This window comes from Lolium rigidum, chromosome 3 (genome assembly GCF_022539505.1).
Source record: "Lolium rigidum isolate FL_2022 chromosome 3, APGP_CSIRO_Lrig_0.1, whole genome shotgun sequence".
NCBI lineage: Eukaryota > Viridiplantae > Streptophyta > Magnoliopsida > Poales > Poaceae > Lolium > Lolium rigidum.
Genome location: NC_061510.1, coordinates 208061523 through 208070684, shown reverse-complemented (window position 1 = coordinate 208070684; position 9162 = coordinate 208061523). Strand labels below are relative to the sequence as shown.

Genomic DNA, 9162 nt, shown 5'->3' with positions numbered 1-9162 from the left:
GCCATCGGGATGTAGATGCAGGATATTACAACATCCTGGACAAATCTCTCTTTGGGTAACAATTCGTTGCAGCGTATGAAGTGTACACGCAGATATTGCTGCAGGTCAACAATAAGGTACTACTATGATGATCTAATTAGGCCGTGGTATTGTATCTGGAATTGGTCAGTGTCCCTTGACTGATCAAGGGTATGTGTGTTGCCGATGGTTGCAGGAAGCGCAGGGTGGATGAGGGACATGGAGAACGGAGACTGTTGCGACTCTGAGGAGAGGATGCCGACGCCGTGATGCGGCAGACGAGGATACCACATGTGTTCTTCAAGATGCTCATTTTCTTCCATGCCCTCGACACGGGTGCATGATTCCTCTTCCAGTGGCGACGCGGCCAATAGCGACGGCCTTGACTTCTGCCTTCGTGGCTTCTTCACTACCACTTGCGCCAGCCAGGGTGGCCGTCGTTTATGAGGAAGGTTTGTGCCGATTTTGATTCAACAAAGATTACATATATCCTTATCTGCCTGTTGAGTTGTTTATATATCTTTGATAAATTCTTTTACTGATGAATCTATGATGCTCCTTATTTTCTCTGTTTCCCCTTAAAGGCTGATTGACAAGGGCGAGGTGGCGCGGAAGACGGTGATGATCCAGAGCATCTATCGGAGCTACCTTTGCCTGTTATTTGTGAGTATCATTTCAATCACTTTGTTTCGATGTTTATCGCTTTTGCTCTTATTAAAATAAAATGTGCACCTCTAATATTCCTGTGCTCCTCAAATTTCAGTTTGTCACTTGGAAGTGAACAGATATGTCTGTTTAGTCTTGTTGTAGCAGTATAATTCTCTGAGTTTCGATTGGGAAAATTCAAATGACTTCGAAAATTAACAGATAATATTTGTTTCATTCATTGCAGTAAGCATAATTTGATATTTAAGTGATAGTGCTTATGAATTGGTAGAATTATCGGACTATCTCGGAAGTGTCAGAATCATACTTAATTATCTATGAACATAATATATCCTATGTGACCATAGTAATACGTGCCCCATTGTTTAAAAGCACTTGACCTGGTTGTTTGCCATTACATTTGCTTCGAGAAGTTCTTCAATCTATGTTATTGCAATACACACTAAATAATCTGAAGGCATCGCTCTTTTCTTCTGCCATATTTTTGGATGGCTTGTGAAACAAAGATCTATTTTCACACATTATCACTATGTCTGTAAGCCAGACAATCAAAATTACCATTGAGAAATGTCGACAGATAAAACCTCGACATAAAAAAATATCTTAGTTTAAAGGTATATTTTAAACCGTTTCGAGAAAAGTTATATGTTTCAGCCAACAAGAAGTATGTTGAGTTATATGGTTCAGCCAACAAATGATATATGGATTGACTGAGTGTGTTGATCGAGTCCACCTCTGTTGGACTCCTGCTTTTTTGAGTTACCTTTTGTTCATTGTTGTTACCAAGTAGAAATATTCCAGCCTTTGAGCACTAAAGTGCATCCTTCATATTTTCTCCGAGGTTCGTTTTCTTGGATAACCATGTGTATGTTCTTGGTTAACCATGGATCATATTTTCTCATAGTTGGTTCCTCTGTTTACTCATAATAGTGTAGCCTTCTAGATTATGTACGAGTTCTGTATAGAGTTACTAATGTAGTTCTTGTATACGACTCTGATGCAGCCAAAAGAGTCCAGTGAGGAATGGACTATTTTTGCTATTATATATTTGCCTTGTGTTGTGAATGAGGAAATGGAGTTATTAGTCCAAGTATCATTTTTCATCAGGTGTTCATGGACAATTGTTCACGCTCTTCTCAGATTATGGGCATATGAGCTCACACGGTTTCAGTTATAGTGTCATCAGACCGTGGCGATAGGTAGTGTCATGTTAATGTGAGACTTTGAGATAGATCTAGGGAACTAAATAAATGTAGACTTTCACAGGAGATGAATAAATTGTGGTTAGTGTATAAGTGACACAATTTCGGCTAGAGAAAAAAGGGAACCTTCTTATATATATAATATGCGTAACGAATTATTTTCCCCACGATGATTCAAAATTGAGCTATGCATGTTTCCAGATCCTTCTCACCGTGTTATTCGTGCATTCTAGATGTATTACTTCAGTATTCAGTGGTGAGGTTACTACTAACTAACCAAAGAAAGAGAGATGGTTCTGTTCTATTCAAGTTTTTTCTGCATTCTATTTTTGTGAAACAATTACCGGAAGAAGATTTATCCCTATAAAATAAAGTATGTTATTACGACAGGTTTTGTGACTATTTGAGTTAGTTTTACATTGAAAGTTATTTACCTTGGTGCAAAATTTCGCAGCGGATTTTTTTTTCGATGAAAAGGGACCAGTAGCAGAGGGACATTTCTAATGCCCACTGCCATTTGATGAAACACAGGTATTGGGTGTTCTGTTCACCCTTTGTTTCTCCATATATTGTTGGAGCTGATGAACAATTCTTTGCAGCTCATATTCTTGCTTAAATTTGCAGGTATACAATCTCTTTTCGCTATTCCAAAGTTCATCTTTAGGTACATTAGAACTGCCTCATGGTGCTAATATATGTTTAGTTGAATGATAAGGTTAGCTACAGCCTGAGTGTACAATTCAATAGTTTAGCAAATGACAAGGGGGGTGTGTGTATATTTCTTGCATTATTTTGCTTTGATTTTACTTCATGGTTTGATGAATTTATTATCATCTTAGCTATGTTTATTATCAGTAATTTTTCACGCCTTACTGAATATATCAATTGACTTCACACTCTGATATTTCATGTTGGGTTATTCTCTTCTTGGTGGACTGGTGGTTTGCAATTACCAATTGATGATTTTTAGAAGGTCTGTGATCAAATTCCCTTCCATAGAGATGTTGAGTGTACCAGAAAATATGGCATGGTAGAACTGCATGAAGTAAATCAGAGAGAGCAAAATAAAAATGTATATGCACTTCTCTACTCCCTGTGCCACTCTCGAAATTTAGTGAAAGGATTCTCCAAAAAGAGAATTAGCTACAGAATTAGGCGAACCATGAGTATCCATGTGTGGGGACATATCAGTACTTTCAATGCAGGTCTAGCATTTGAAAAATCATCTAACACCCTTTTAGACCGGTCTGTATATTTTACTGTAAGTGTATGCCTTTGCTTCTCGAATTTGAACTGTTAAACTAGAGATTATCATCCTACATAGATATGTTCCTTTAGAAAATGTCATTACACCCTTTTTAGATCTGTCTGCATTTTTTACTCCAAGTGTATCCCTTTGCTTCTCGCATTTGCATAGTTAAACTAAGTCTATGTTTTTGCTTCTCGAATTTGCACGGTTAAACTAAGTCAACCATTCTACACAGATATGTTCATTGAGAAAATGTCAATTTTGTAATACAAGTACATTTTTCAGATATATCAGGATGGTGGAACTGGATGCAACCTTATGTCGTAGGCTGATCAGAACTCAAGAAACTAGCAGACCGCAATGGTATTTTTGCAGCGAAACATATAAGCATTCCTATTTGATAGCTTTTTTGGTCCTTTCTTAGTTGAAATATGAAATATATTTGCAAGATGCTGATGCAAAATGATATTTACTTGGCTACAATGGTGAAATTGACATGAACTACACTTCTCCACTTAGGCTATAGCCATATATGAGTCCTATTAAATTCTTGAAAGTTGTCCGACTAAGCCAGGTTCTCATTCATGTTTTATGGTACTCTTATTTTTATTTTGAATGTGCATGCATGATCTGCTTACGAACTTTTTCTTGGTACTGGACTCTTTAAACATAATAAATTATCAATTATCAGTAGTGTACTAATGACAATTCACAATATGCTTTACCACCCATTTGAAATGCAAATGCTCATGTCTTATTTTCTACAATAGTATCTGATGTAGGCCTCTTAATATGGTAGTAGTATCATATAAATATTTATTTACACAATTTATGCTTCGTTTGTTCTTGGCTAACACAATAATAACATGATATACCTCTGATTTTATAGGAAATTCGGTCTTTGTGCTATCCGATTCTTCCTGGATGTTTCTCCTATGTTGCCATGTCCATGACTATGCAGATTATTGTGTCACTTTTGTTGAGTTGTGCGGGTATTGTCCGTGTGCAGCTAGCTTTTAGTAGACTCATGCCTAGCCTAGGAGACAGACATTTGTAAATTTTAGCATTGCTTCCATGCTTTTGTTGCTATCGTACAGACAAACAATAGTTAATTGCTATAATACCTATTTCTCCTATTTTCCTGGTGGTTTGTTTCTATGTTTATAATTTACTGCGGTTCGCAACGATTTGTAATACATAAAAAGATTATTAACAGTTTCTCGCTTATACACGGGATTCACGGGATCGTGCGCCAAGGCGCACTATAAATCATGTTGACTATTTGAATTGTTTTAGCATCTATTTGAGATGAAATATCTTAGTTTTGTATTTCATATTTCTTTGTCTATAGAATTACATATTATAGTGGTTAGAACATGACTTCTCTCGTTTAGATACACATGTTACCGTCGCTTTATGCTCGGGCTAAAGGGACACCTTCTCAAACCATCTTCGTAAGTTGATGGATATAGTTGTTTGTTTGCCTGCTTGAAGATTTGCTTTCCCCTTTCGGCATGTTTGATACAGATGGTTACCATCCAGGATCGTCGGCAGACGTTGAGTATAGAAGTGTTATTTGGACTCACCAAAAAAGATTTGTTCCTTCAATTATTATTGTATGTAGCTCCAGCCTTTTGTTAACCGGTGATGGATCCAGAGGCAGAAGAGTTTGGGCCACTCACAGTGATGGAACGCTACAACAGGTGTTAATCTGGAAGTGGATGATTAGCAAATTCCTGCAGAATCGTTCCAGAAGGGTTTCAATGTTCCATTATAAATTTGAGAACATTTTCAGAGAATGCACACATAAGTACCATCATTTGAGTTCTATAATGTACCTATGGTAGTAGTATGCTTAAGTAATGTTTTGTACCCATGATATTGCTGGTCTACTTTATTTATGTATAAATTAGTTCGTACTTGCTGCCATGACTATTCACTGAGTAAGAAAAATGGTTGAATGTATATGTATAAAATCGACATCTGTTTTGTTACTTTGCTTGATAAATGTTTGATATTCTATTTAATATTTCTTTCGCTTGTATCAAATAAATGTTCTTTAGTTTGATTAATATATGTTCGGTCCACACCCCTAACAGTAAGGATATTGGGTGGGTCTAAGGGGTCAGAAGAGGAAGAGGAGGACGTACGAGAGGCGGAAGGAACTGTCGAATAGGGGTAGAGGGAGTAGCCAAAGGAGGGCAAAGGTGCTGTCGAGGATATTTCCTCCTGTGCATGCCGTTGGATTCTAATGGAGCTCAGCCTGGATGGCCAGCCAACCCAGCGGCCCTCCCTTCACCATAGCGGCGACGATAGGGGCAGAGCTTCGCTCCGAGCCTACAATAAGATGATCCTTATGGTTTAAATTCGGACTTGATTATGCCTGCGCGATAGCGCAGCGGGTCATCTAGTTTCTATCCTTAAAAGTCGCTAGACTACCCGGCCAACTGAGGCTTTCGAAGGGGCACATCAATCCTGTTCGTCCAATGAGAAGAGCCGTACGATCTCTCACCTCCGCTTTTCACAGCCACCGTTGGATGCGGTAATTTTTCTTTCACTTCTTGCTTGTCTGCATCACTCTATGACGATTGGGCCCGTGTGCGTGCGGGACCCGTGTTTCAGCGAGCGACCCAGGTAAATCGCCACGTCCGCATCGCGCCCATGTCCCGCGGTGAAACCTAGATCTCGATTTGTGAAAATATCTGAGCCGGCGTCTCTCTCGTCTCCGCCTCCCCACTCCCGCTCCTCTCCTCTCTCCGGCTCGAGCGCAGGGAGAGTGGCGCCCGAGGGAACGCGGGGGATGGACGCGGGGGATGTCGGTGGAAGGGAGCGTGCTCAGCGGCGGCGGAGTCTGGATGCGCCCGAGCGACGGCAGCGGCTGTACGCGGGGGCCGGCGACGGCGCCGTCTGGATGCGGCGGGGCGGAGTCTGGATGCGCCCGAGCGACGGCAGCGGCTGTACGCGGGGGCCGGCGACGGCGCCGTCTGGATGCGGCGGCGGTTGGATGCGCCCGAGCGACCGCGGCGGTTGGACGCGGGGTGGCGGCGGCAGGCAGCGTGAGAAGCAATTGGGGCTCTTGTCACTGGACCATTGCTGCTCCTTGCCGCGGCCGCCTCCGCGTGGCTCCTCTTCGCGGGTTTTTCTCGGGGCAGGCGCGGTCCCTGCTTCCCCGTCACATCCTCTTCAAAGGCCACCGGCGGCGCTGGGCAGCATCCCTCTCTCCGCGCCAACAGTAACTCCGATCTGGTGCGATGGGCTTCCTCATCATCTTCCTGGTTGTCATCTGGTGCCATGGACGGGACAGAACCGGATGGGGTGGCGTTGGTGGCGGGAGGGAGGAGGCACTGCAAGAATCCATCACGGAGGACCAGGTTCATGCTCATCATCCTTGATTTTTATCAGGGCGGGGGTGGAGAAGCGGGAGAGGAAGGTGGTTATGGAGGTGGGGCACTAGGAAGTGAGCTTGGCAGGCAGCGCTGGCCGGTTTAGGGCTGGAGGTGGAGGAGCAAGGATGGCAGACGCCGGCTATCAATGCCTCTCTTCTCTTATGTATTTCTAGATTGTTAAATCAGACATATTAGTTTTGTGATTTCTTCTTTGTTTATTCATTGCAGGATGTGGTTCTTCAAGGCCGCAACCATTTAGGAGACAACCAGAGAAGGTAGAGAGACGGTGCTTCCATTGTGTTTTCTGCTGGGCGTCTCCTCTGCCCCCGGTGGCAGCCGGGCAAGGCCCCCATCACCGTACTGGGAGCTGCTGCTCCTCCTCCTGGTGCACACCGTTATCCCCATTGCTCTCCCCATGTACATATTTTCTCTCTCTCCATGTACACAATGTTGTTGATTGGTTTAGGCTCCTGGGCAAGCGTGAGTGATGGCTGCGTGGAGGTACCTGCGGATGTTTCCGTCGATGGGGCTCGTCGTGCATAGGTGGCGCCAGGTTTGACATCCCATGGCCATGGCGTGCCCAACTCTTGCCTGTGAGTAGCAACCTCGTGGCCTTCTAAATGTTTTGCACTTAGTTAAATTTTATCACAAACAAGATAAGCGTGCTTTCCTTCATTTAGATTAGTAAAACCTGAAGCACGATAAGTGTGATCCACCTTAGTTTCAACACCACAATTATAAAGTAGTTTGGTTGAAAGTTTAAATTATACCAATGTGTTGTTTTCTGCCAAAGTCAGAGCTATTGTATGCTTGGATGTCTTTCAATCTTCAACACATGTCAAATTTAGCACATGTGAATGATTTTCATGGCTTCAGTCAGTTTTGCAGTATGAAAGTCACTACTTCATGTATACGAGTTTTGGCTTATTGCGTTTGTATTTAATTAACACATAGTGCTTAGGAGGCTCACTGAATTAAAAAGGAGTCCTATGTAGTTTTCAACTTATAAATCTATGTACTGAGTTCCTTTATGCATTGCAGGGGAAAACAACATCTGTTTTTTCTGAATTTTGGTTTTTGGGTTATGTTGCTAAGGTTGGAAAATAGCAATATCGATGAAACAATACATGTTATTTCGATTGCTATCTTGGATCCGATTTGAATGTGGTGCATAGATACCTTTTGGAATGAAAATGTTAGGTTTAAGGCAAGGTTTCCAATTTTCCATTAATTTCAGTACAAGGCTGTAGCCTTTTGGAACAAAAAAACCTTGATGCGGACAGATTTTCTCGTGTACTAAATATGTCTTTTAGTTCAATGTTATGATATGGAATACAAAAAAACACTGTCTATGGTAGTAGTCTAGCAGATGGGGAGTTCTGAGAGACATCAGCCTGACAAGCAGGTTTGGCAAGGATGGGTCCAATTCCTGGTTCAGGTTTGCTAATCCAAATTCTCCCGCTGCTTGTTTAGCTGTACACGCCTTTTTCAAATCTGTTGTTTCTTTTGGATTTGTTATGCATTACGTGATATCGATACTAGATTATATAACTTCATGTGTGCGCACTTCCTGTTATTAATTCTGGCTAGCGATTGAGTAATATGCAGGCTGGTGGATCATTCTGGCATTGTCATGATCGGAAGTATTTTCCCATTTCTAATTACTACTTTTTTTCTGCGCGCTTGCCTTTTCCGCTCTTTGGATTCAATGTGTCTACTGTCCTTGTTTTCCTTATTGTTGCTGGATGCCTTGCTCTCTGTTCGTCTTACTGGTACTTTGTTTTTGTCTCTATTCTTTTTGGCTGACCATCAAGTACTGTTTCACTGGTTAGCTGGAACTGTGTCGTCTGGGCCGTGCAGGGGTGGTGCCCGCGCCGCCTCGTACTGCCGCCTGCTGGTAGGGACTGCCTCGCTGGCGAAGACGGGGCCGAGCGGTGCCATTGTTGCCTTGACCGGTCCGACTAGGAAGGTCACATATGCCCTATGGTTGTGGGAGCTGAAGCAGGGACTTGACGAGGGCTGCCTCGACAGGACACTGTGAGCTCGGGTCCGTCCGTACCGCCGTACCGGCGACCCCTCCTTCAAGGGTGATTTCTTGACGTTCCTTCTCCCGTGGCCCTCCTATTGTTATTTTTTTTACCTCCTGTGTATGCATATGAAGCAGTGGTGTCACTCAGTTTCCGTTGCGTGATTATGCATGGATGTAATAACTTGCTGCGATTTGTAACTGAAATCTTATTTCATATAGTAGTTTAGTATGAAATTTGTTATGCATTTTGTTCGATGCAACGGTAATGTTTCTTATTTCTATCTGAAGATGTGCTTATTGGATCTGAAAAAATTATGTTGTTGTCTGTTAGATTGATGTATTCGAAAAGATAGAGAGCATAAGCAAAGAGTTTGGGAGTTTAGCGAGGATGGAGACGAAAGAGAGGATCATTGATGATAGTTGCAGTTTTTTATTCTTCACAACTATGCGTCATCAAGGGCAGCCCATCGTATCTGTTGTTTATGACCTCTCTGGGTGAAGTTATTTGTAATTGCATCCAAGTTTTTAGGACTTCCATACCAGAGACTGTAATTTAAACATCTCCGTAAACAAGTTCATAAAATTTGTTGCATCTCTCACCTTACAAGAATC

General features: G+C 42.2%; 1 long non-coding RNA gene across 1 annotated transcript; it reads left to right on the top strand.

Annotated features, from left to right (window-relative positions):
- Nucleotides 1–6237: 6237 nt before the first annotated feature.
- LOC124702926 lies at nt 6238–8791 on the top strand. The gene is made up of 2 exons (XR_007002826.1): nt 6238–6506; nt 6750–8791. It is a non-coding gene; the product is annotated as an uncharacterized LOC124702926 (long non-coding RNA).
- The last annotated feature ends 371 nt before the right edge of the window (nt 8792–9162 follow it).